The sequence below is a fragment of the Passer domesticus genome, chromosome 1 (assembly GCF_036417665.1).
Source record: "Passer domesticus isolate bPasDom1 chromosome 1, bPasDom1.hap1, whole genome shotgun sequence".
NCBI lineage: Eukaryota > Metazoa > Chordata > Aves > Passeriformes > Passeridae > Passer > Passer domesticus.
In genome coordinates, this window is record NC_087474.1 from 93,499,866 (window position 1) to 93,510,853 (window position 10,988).

A 10,988-nucleotide genomic window follows, 5' to 3' on the forward strand; every position below is an offset into this window, starting at 1 on the left:
CTGTGTGGATGCAGCAGCAACAGGAGCAGGTATTACATTTCTAAATTTCTAAACTGTGTCTTGACAGCTATTCTTCAAATTAAAAATTTCTCAAAGTGGAAGTTAAGATACAGTAGACACCCTTGTTTCTAGGAATTCTGTTATGAACAATATTTGGCATAGGAGTGAATGATGTTAAATCCAAACAAGAACTGCACCTGGATTTTCTGCCAGGTGCAGTTCTTGTTTGGATTTAACACAAATAGTTTTTAAAAAAGCAGCTTATTAAATCCTGAAAAACTCCCTGTTTAGTAGGGTATTTAGAAGGGCAGTTTGCATCTAGCAGTTGTAACATCTCTCAACTCAATGAGTTACAAAATAAGTCCAGTTTTGAAGTGGTCTTTTACATGACTCATGCTTCTCAATTTGTGTCCCCAACGCCTCATTGCATATGGTGACGTTCTTCAGGTCTTTCCAACAGGTTTTGCTTTTCATAGAAGAATAAACATGGGTGAGTATGAAACACTTTTGTATTTCAAGGTATATGCCATCTACACTCACACACTTTGAGATCTGGTGTATCATCAGGCTAAAAGAAATGTGTTCCAGTCCAATGAGGTGTCAATGACAGCCTTTGTATTATATGGAAAAAAGATCCATGGCATTTTGGTACTGCTACCAGGGATTAGTACTGCAAAAGAGCCTGTCTCAAAATTTCTCCATTTCAATGGTTATTAAATATTCTTTTAAGCTCTGGAACCTCGTGCATAGAAGTTGCTTCATAAAATATTTGAATGTCTCTTTCTTAATTGTATTTGGTAAACTTTGCAAAGAAATTTGTGGAGCATGAGGAGGGCTCAGACCATGGATTTAAAAAATCTTGACAGACTAATTTAAGATTGACAGTTCCTCAGAGCTCCTATTAAGAAAGCTACTAGAAAATTCGAATGGTAAACACAGAATCTATCAGAAGTAATTTTTATTTCTTTTTAATTCTTAATATTGAATATTTATATTACAGCACTACCTGAAGGCAAAGATCATAAGTAGGTATAAACATGAGACACCATGGCAAAAACGATAGGATTCTTTGGAGGTTTATACTTTTTCATCTAATTTAGTGCTAATGTGATTCAAGACCAGAACATGTGCTAAAACCCGGTTTTTTTTCACATTCAGTCTTTGAAGTGCTATCACTTTGTTCAAATAAAGTGAGGAAACAGTGACCAGCACAAAAAATCTGATTGGTTGCCTGATATTTTTCAGTGTTAAACACTTAACTTCTAATGAACTTTAATTTTCTAATGATCTTAACTTCTAAGTCTTCTAAGTCTTAAGTGATGTCATCATTTAAGTCATCATTAAAAATAAACCCAACAAAATCCCCCTCCCCCAAAACACTAAAACTGGCACAGCTGAAAATCTTAAATTCCTTCCTTAAATAAAAATAAAAATATATTAAAAAAAATTCAAACCTTTGTCATTTACAGGGTATGGGAACATTTTTCCATGACATTACTGTTGGTAAATGTCAAACGTTGTTTATAGAGCTAAAAGCATTAGGAACCAAGATTGGGATCATCATACTTTATAATATAAATTTTTAAAGGTTAATCTTCCATGATTAGCTCAGCTAAACAATGCTAAGCACACAGTAAATTGATTAATGCAACTCACTATAAATGCCTTCAGTCTTTTGTTCTAAGCTTCCTAAATATTGATTTATTTCATTTCACAGTCGTAAAGTTTGCACATACATTGACATAGATGAAAGATTATACATAGTTTTTCTACTGTTATTAATCCAAAGAAATGTAAGAAGAAAGTTAAATTTGTCTGTAACAGTGAATTACAATCAATTGGTGAAGGTACTTGCAAAGAAACAAATGTATTCTTTCTTGAGAGTCAAGTTTAATTGCAATTCATTACTTAAATTCTCCTTTTTGTGCTATTCTTTTTTGCAAGCACTTCAATCAACTTCTAAAACAATACATATATTATTACTCCTTACAAGGTGACAGGACAAAATAATGTCACCATTTTTATGAAAAATCTAGTGTGGAAAAACAATTTTTTTTCATTTAACAACATTTTAAACTCTCACTGTTTACCGTATCCTATAATCTCAAAATATCTTGAGATATATTAATATATATATATATATATATATATATAGAGAGAGAGAGAGAGGTAGATATATATAGATATAGATATATATAATTTGATTTCCAACTCTATCATGCTGATAATGGAGATGGTCTTTAGATGGGAGCAGATGAATTTTTCAATTATTGAAATGCTCTTTACACTGATATTACAGCACTGAAAGAGTTCTTATGTGTATATGAGATTATTTACTGAGCGACAGCTCATAAGGAAGCCAAAACATACATAATAGACTATTAATTCCTTTCTTGTTTTTATATGCCATGAACTTGAAAAACAAGAGAGAAGATTGCATCTGACAACTAGCTGCTTAAAATAAACCATTTCATTCAAATCTTTGAAGAAATAAATTCCTTATTTAAATGCCTTGTATAACTATAACCCTTTAAAATATATGGGGCTTGGATTTTTAAGAAAAGTTATATATATTATATATCTTTGTACATAAAATTCGGAAGGAAGGAGTTAATAACTTCTTTTGCTACTTCTGATAGAAGATTATGTTCATTGCTGCTGATTGTCTTCAATACCAAATGATTTAAAAGACCCTTTAAATTACTGGCAACCATACTTTAAAAAAAATCCAATTTTTCTTATCATGTACAATACACTTTAGTTTCTGCATATTAACCAGCACTGGTTCAGATTTTTAAAATGTTGTTTTTTCATCATAATAGAAAAGACGTAATCCATACTTTATTAACAATAAATGTCAACATGTTTACAAAACCACCTTAATGTCTTTTTCTTTGGTGATTCATGCACAAGATATGTTTTGTTCATGTATTTAATCTGCTCAATGGGGCTAAGCACTGAAAAAAAACCACAGAGGAAAGTAGTTCCTAGTTGTTCCAGCTACTAGTTGAAATGCTGTGTAAGAGAGAAAACAGAGGTGTGACTCTTTCTGTTTCCCTACAACAGCCAGAAAACAAAGAACCTTCACAGGGTCTAAGAAAACAAATCACTGCTATAAAAAAATAACAGTGGTAGTTCAACTTTGCAACAAGGTGAAAAACAATGGAATTGAATGCAATTTCTTTAGCAAAATGCAAAGCTTTTTCTTCCAAAACTATTACTCTCCCCACCAATATGAAAGAAGGTCTTGCAATTTGGGCTTCGAAAGGCAAAGTATTTGTCCACCTCTTGCAACTGCACAATGGCAGCCCCAAAGAGACTCAGCTGTCTCCTTTTCACCAGCTCTGTCCTACATATGATTATTAATCATGAGGGCACCCAGAAAACGAATATATATTACAGAATAATAACCTTCTATACTTACAGCTTTTTAAAACTATTTTTAACAGAAAAATCTTTTTGTCTCAGTTAACTTTATTTTAAAAATTAAGGCAATGTTTATATAATTCATAAGCATTGTAGATAGTTTGTTTTATTTTTAAATAGATCCCAGCATTCAAGTTAACAGAACAGGTTTAAAAAGTCTCCCAGTAGTATTGTAAAGCTGTTTATGTGTCAGAACTACTTGCATTAATGAAAAAAAAGAAAAAAAAACCAAAAAAACCCCAAACCATTAAAAAAAACCAAAAAATCACAAACAAAAATCTTCCTCATCTGGAGTTAATTCTAATTAGGAATGAAAATGCTGAGGGAAGGAGGAGACCAGAAAAGCTCTTGGAGTGATTCCGGAGATAGTGATCTGAACTTTAACCTTTCCAGTATGCTTCCTCAACTTAGCAAGGGAGTAAATTTTGAAAGAACTTATGATGCCCGTGCAGCGGCAGAAATAATGAATGCAATACTGGTGTCATTCTTGTGTGAACCACAGGACCTACTGAGTTTACACATGAGCACTATTCTCAAGGGCAGAATACCTGGCCTTGTCTGGATTCTAGAAATCTTAATGCCTGGAGCTGCTAGATACAGGCTACTGCCACCTCTGGACGGGATTTGTTTAACTAGAAAATTGGTTTCCTTTCTAAAACTCCCAACCCATAGGACAAAAAAATATAGAATATTGAAAAATAGTGAATATTGAACAGAGTTCCTCAGGAGTCTCCCTTACTCCCTGTGTTTGTGATTGACACTTCTAATGTAGAAGTCCAACAAAACTGATCTCCTCAACAATAACCTCCACAGATGGACTTGGAGAATACTATTTGACCTGAAGTTTACATTCCAACTTTATTTCTTTCAATTTTGAAAAGGATGTCAACATTGAAATCGGATATAGGCAAATAGAAAATAGTCAAATGACACACTGTGCCAAAATCCTCAGTCAAAAAAATATTAAATGTGATTTATTAATTATATCTAATATTGAGCTAGACTCTTTTATTAGACACTTTAAAGAATCACTGATTTGTAGTCAGGAAATTTGAGGAGAAAGGGAATTATGCTCTATTATGCATTTTGTTTCAAAAAATAGCAAACTTAGAGCTGTTTGCAAAATTTAATGCTATTTAGTACATTTACCTAGAGAGGTAAACTGTATAGATGTTTAAGCCTTTTGTCATGAAAATGTACATAGTAGACACAGAATTGTAGAGACAGACCTGCTAATGGTAACACTGCTCCTTTTCTCAGCAGATGGATGAAGCAGATGGAAGACCTGTGTTTTCTTCACACTTTTCCTACTGATCTGTAGTTGTCAGCAATAATGTCAATTCTATTCTGGAAATATGTATGCAGTGATTTTTTTTTTTCCATATTAGCCTCATTTTTTTTTCATCAGACTAGGCTTTTGGTAGTTTTTGAAAATATGTAACACGGAATAAAACTGTGGCAGTTGTATAGAAATACGTGGGCCTTTGAGTATATTCACCAGACAAATACAATCAGGTTTTTCTTAGGAAAAGAAAGAAAAAATATTGTACTGTAAGATGATTTTTTAATATAAAATTAATATTTGAGACACTGTTCAGAAAGATTCACCCTTACATGTGTCAAAAAGAAGAAGGATTTACTTGAAAAATTCCTGCTGCAAAATTCTAAAACATTCTATTTGTCCCCATTTTCTTGTGGATAGCTCTATTGTAATCTGTATTCTGTTTCAACAATTTGGGATATTAAGTTGTACAACCTTGCTGAAGTAGATGAGAAACACTTGTAAAATCTGTTCCACCAGGTCATCTTTGAAGGCTCTGACTGCCCAGCTGTAAAATGGTAACAAGCAAGTGGCATAGCAGAAATGTTTTAAAACAGTCATAGCTGTCAGGGGGGCATTTCAAATTCAGGAAGGTAACATGAGATCAACTAATGAACCAGCATACAAAGTTCCTAACATTGGAATAATTTGTTTCTCTACTAACTGTAGATATTCCAAAGGAAGATAAATGTGCTCAATGTGTCAGAATCAATGAAAACACTATTGTAGTGGTTAATGGGCAAATAAGCACAAAATATATTATGACATATATGAAACAAGCCACGTAATAAACTCTGAAAGTAATAAAAGGACATGACATATGTTTGTGTTGTATGCTGCTGAAAAAAACTACCTGCAGGTTTAAACTCATTATTCCTGACAACACTGATACCAAAATGTGGCAGTGAGATAAAGATCTAATTCAAAATGAAGCTGTGATGGCTGAAGTCACTGTATACCAAGAACCAAGAATATGACTGCTAAAGATAAATAGTAAAATTCTAAGTGAAAATAGACACTTAATAATAAAGCCTACAAATCTTGTAGAAGAGTTTATTAAAAGGCTCATGTGGTTGTATAGCAAGCAGGACTGAGGAACTTTCATCCCCCTGTATTTGGCACTGGTGAAGCCACTCCTTAAATCTCTCTGTTCAGTTTTGGGCACCTCACTACAAGAAAGATACTGAAGGGCTAGAACATGTCCAGGGAAGGGCAACAAAGCGAGTCAAGGGTCTGGAGCACAAGGCTAACAAGGACTGGCTGAAGGAATGGAGCTGTTTAGCCTGGAGAACAGGAGACTTAGGGAGGACCTGATTGCTCTCTACATGAACCTGAAACGAGGCTGCAGTAGGGGGGGGGCCAGTCTCTTCTAATAAGTAACAAGCAACAAGATAAGAAGGAATTACCTCAATTTGTGCTGGAGGAGGTTTAGTTTGGATATTGGGAAAAATTATCTCACCAAGAGGGTTGTCAAACACTGGAACAGTCTACACATAGAAGTGGTTGAGTCACCATCCCTAGAGGTATTTAAAAGACATTTAGATTTATCTTGTAAGGATATGATTTAGTAGGAGATATGACTTGTTAGGTTAATGGTTGGACTTTCCAAACTAAATCATTCTGTGACTCTGTGTATATAAATCTTCATGTTTAATAACTAAATATAACAGACACCTACTGCTGGTGGGGAATGAAATAACCCTTAGACATATAATTCCATGTACAAATTATTCCAGGAGAATAGTTCTTCTTATCTCCGTGAAACATATAGATATGACTACCACCGATACTGAATAAAGTGGACCTCCTTACATTCTGAAAAAAATGGACAGTGCAGAGATTTCAGAGATTTTTCTGACTGGGAAGATGGGAAAGACCATGGCAATTGCTAAGACTGCAATGCTGTACTATGTCTTTTTAAACTACTCTTCCAACAAAGTCCTGTTTCCAAATTTTCTTTTTTTTTTTTTTTTGCACTGTATTTCCTATTTCCTTTGAATAGAATGGTGAAAACAATATGTTTTTTCATAGTCTTCTCTGTAGAAGTTTTTAATCTTCAAAAGGAAGACACTGGTGGTTTGTGATCAGTTTACTGCCAGCAATTATTAGTACGAAGAAAGGTAGATATGGTAGTTACTTCAATGTCTTACAAGTAAAGCATTAGTACTATCTCTTTAAGGCAGAGTAACTGAGACTCTAATTTTATAATTCATAAGATTTTGTAATGACCTTAATTGACAATATTATTTTGCTCCGGTTGGAAGTTCAGGCAGATAATTGTTACATGCCAAGAAAAAGTATCAACTTAGCCTAAGTTATTGGGTCATTCTGCTGACTACATAGAATCCTATTTAGGAGAAACGTACCTTGTATTGGTTTTTAAACTGACTTCTATCCCCATTAACCAGCATGTATTTTGGAAGAGTCTAGCCTCAATCCTAATGCAGTTACAACAATCTTTCTACTGATTCATTTGAGCAAGAGTAAATGAGACATGTATGAAAATGAATGAGTGTAGAAAGTAATGCAGAAAGTAAAAGTTAAATACATGTAGATTGGCATAAAATTTACCATCACTACTGGCTCATGTCTTTCTGGCAGGATCTACCATAGAAACATATTTTTGCCTTTTCCTCTCCTACCCCCTTAATTTTCTGGTTTCTTCTCATGAATCTATTGTAAAGGAATGTATAAATAAGATGTGCTCAATTATTAATCATGTATCATTCAAATCTGGCAAGCAGTTTCAGAAATAAAAATGCAGAGAAGACTTAAAATTATATTCCACTTCAGGAATTTTACCTAAAAATAGCTGGTTCCTATGTGAGCCACATCCTGTTGATTTTTATCGCAGAAGTACCAGGCTGGAATTCTAAGTATTCTCATACTGTAAGATATATTGACTTTAAAAAAAAATTAATAAGTCAAGCTAACTCAATCCAAACTCAAGTACTTTTCTCTGCTGCAGTGGTACAAAGAACCTAATAGGAGCAGAGAAAATGAAAAGTAAGGAGTGGCCAGAGGAAACCACTATGTACTGACCGTAACTCTCACATACACACAGACACACTCCCCCAGCCTTGCATGGTGCATTGCCTCTCTGTAGGGATGAGTGTAATCTATGGCAATAATAAGGGGGAAACAGGAATTTGAAGTGAAACTGAGTGTGGAAAAAAGGGCAGGAAAGGTGTTTTTTCTAAGTATGTACATGTTTGGTTTATTGTCCTTTTCCTTCCAATGCCCAAATAAGTAATTCCATATTTATTTTCATTGACAATAAATTTATTCATCTTAAATAAAGTCTGTTTTGCTGACAATGATGATTAGTAAGTGATCTTCCTGACTCCATATTGATCCAAAATGTTTCTCATTCCTATTTTTTCCTTGTCTTCCTCTGTCCTACTGAGGAGGGCGAGTAAGGGAGTAGCTGAGTGTGAGATTGCCTACCAGCCAGGACCTACCTTTCCTTTTTCTGGAAAAGAAGAATGGAAATAGAAAAGAATTAAAGTCTTCTCACATATTTTTAGTTGCAGACTGCGTGGGATGATGTGTCTGATTTTTCTTTAATTTCAACAAATCCTTACTGGTTGTTTTCAATCTTCTGGAGTGGATTGTTGGATCTTGGAGGCAAGTGACTCAAAGGCATGTATAAGACACTCCATAAACTATGTCTCCCTGCCTGATTCATTCCAGGAAAATGTAGGAATTGTTTAAGCATTTCCAGAATTTACATTCAAATGCAGTCTCAGACTGAGCTAATTCTCATTCTGTCTGCAACAAAATGGGCAACCTCCTCCTTCGTCAGTGTCAGAGGTTTAGAGCACTCGGCTCTAGACCACAGAAAGGGAAGATGCCTCATATTCTGGGTTCTTGTTTCCTTACATTAAGTTACAACAGCTTGGGTGGGGAAAAGATAGCTCTTTTCATCCTCCTACAAAATCTCTATAATTTCTCAAATAGAAATTGCTGGTGTCAAAATATACAAAATATACAAATATCAGAAGGTGTAGAATGACAGTTAACACAGGTCATCTGTGAAACTTAGCCTTTATAAGGAATCATCACAGAAGCAAACGAACAATGTTTCTCCAGATGTTCTTGCCATGTACTTGCCATGGGTGACTACCTCAAATAAGTAATTTTTTTTTCCATGATCACTGCCTGCTGGTAAACATGATGGGTCTTTCAGCTTCCTTCTCTGCATTGTTTTTCTTCTGGGTGATTTGTTGCTGGATCCTCTGAAAGCTTATTTATTAATGCATTTATTTTTCATTGCAGTTCTTTATGTCTCATAGGAAGGAAGACAAGGAAAAGGGAAGAAGATTTGATGTGTCTCTTGACTAGAAATATTTGTACCCAGATGGAAATGAGTAAGGTTCTTTGCATGGGTAGCTGGGATTAGAAAACAGTCAGTGCCAGGCCAGAGAGACAAATTAAGGCTATTTTTCTTTAGAACACTGTCTTTTAAAAATTAGAGAGTAGCAGTATCAAAGAAACCTCTCAAGGACTAAGATTTGGTAAGCAGGGAGCTCCAAAGCCAGATAGAAGCTGGAGCTTTTTATTAATGAGGGCACCTTGTCAATAAAAATCAATACCTGAATAAGATTTCACGAGAAGAGGAAAGATATGAGAAAGAAGAATTATGTTTCTATTCTTGAAAACATTAGTTACTGAAGCCCAAAAATATCACTAGTCAAGAAAGGGCATTCAGAAGAAATAAGAAACTGAATATACTTAGAATTTGAAATGCATATTCTCATGTCTTTGAATGACTACTTGTGGTACAGTTTTTCCTCAGCTAGCTAAGGGACTTCAGTAGTGATAAGAGAAGTTTTTAGATCGTAGGAGGTTTTTCAGTGTCAAATTCTTCTCTTAGAACTTGTTCTAAAGCTGATTTTCTAGTGACAAATGAGAGGTTTTGTAAATTGCCTCCCATAATGCTTTAACAGGAGGTTCAACTTTTCTTCAGAGTCATTCAGAGCAGTGATAATGATGGTCTTAAATAGCATAAAGGGAAATCACTAAAACAGCCTCAGACCAACAAGGGTGAAAATATATGAAAAGAAGGAGTTGAGACTGCGTGAAACAGGGAAAAAAAAGACTGGTCTGCAGTGAAAAGACAAAAAGGAGAAAATAGAGAAAGTTCTCATAACAACAAACCTACTACAAATGGTTTAGAAGAGCATAAATAATGAACACAACATATTCCAGTTTATGTAATGAGAAATTTGAATAGCTCAGCAATCAACTGTCTCTGTTCTGTGGCACTGGTTAGGCTTTGTAACAACAAAGGAAAAGAGAGATAAAGAGAAAGCATTCTTCATCACTTGCTCAATTCTGCATGGTAAAGGAACAGAAATTATCACATAAAACTACATACAACTAATAAAATCAACAGAAGTATATTGATCCAGCTAAATCTCTGTTAATATATCACATCTCTCTATTATTCTATTTGGTGAGTGCTAAATTGGTAATCACACCATACAATTAATTATATTTTAAGTTTTCCCACACATTGGAAAACTTCAGCACGTTATAGATATGTTTTTATTTCATTAGAAAATGTCTCAGTGATTTCTGTATACTGACCTATGAAATGACTTGTCACTTTTCCTTGTGGAAAAGAAAAAAATGAAAGAAGAAATTATAGAGGATAATAAAACTACAAGTGACATAAAGTAAGATGGGCAGAAATTATTTATTTTCTTTTCCAGTGCAGGAAAGAGGAGGTGTCAAATTGAGCCAGTAGGAATTCATTCCAGGATAGAAAAAAGCAGGTGCAAAAGACCTTGTAAAAAATAATGTGGATCCAAGAAGTTCATGTAGGTTGGTTGATTGGGAGACTGGAAAGGTTTATGGAAGAGAAATTTGTGGTGGGTTGCAAATTAATAGGACCACATAGACTCAGGAGTTTTTCAATGTGAAAATAGCTGGAGCATGAAATTAGCATTACACAGAAGTGTCATTTTATAACCTTGTCCGGCTCTTCTTTTTTCAAGCCATTCTCTTGTGGATGTTGAGGGATACAGAACACAACTCGGCCTTTGGTTTGAGCCACTACAGCTGTTAAAAGTGTGTTAGGTTCTATAACTGCTGTCACTCCTTGATGTCTCCAAGTGAAACTGTAAATGTGTCTTCAAATTTATTTGACTCCATTAACGTAATATAGTCTAAATAACTAATCTAGGAGTTCTTAAAACCCTTTTAATAACCTGCAAGCTTTACTTATATTCCTACT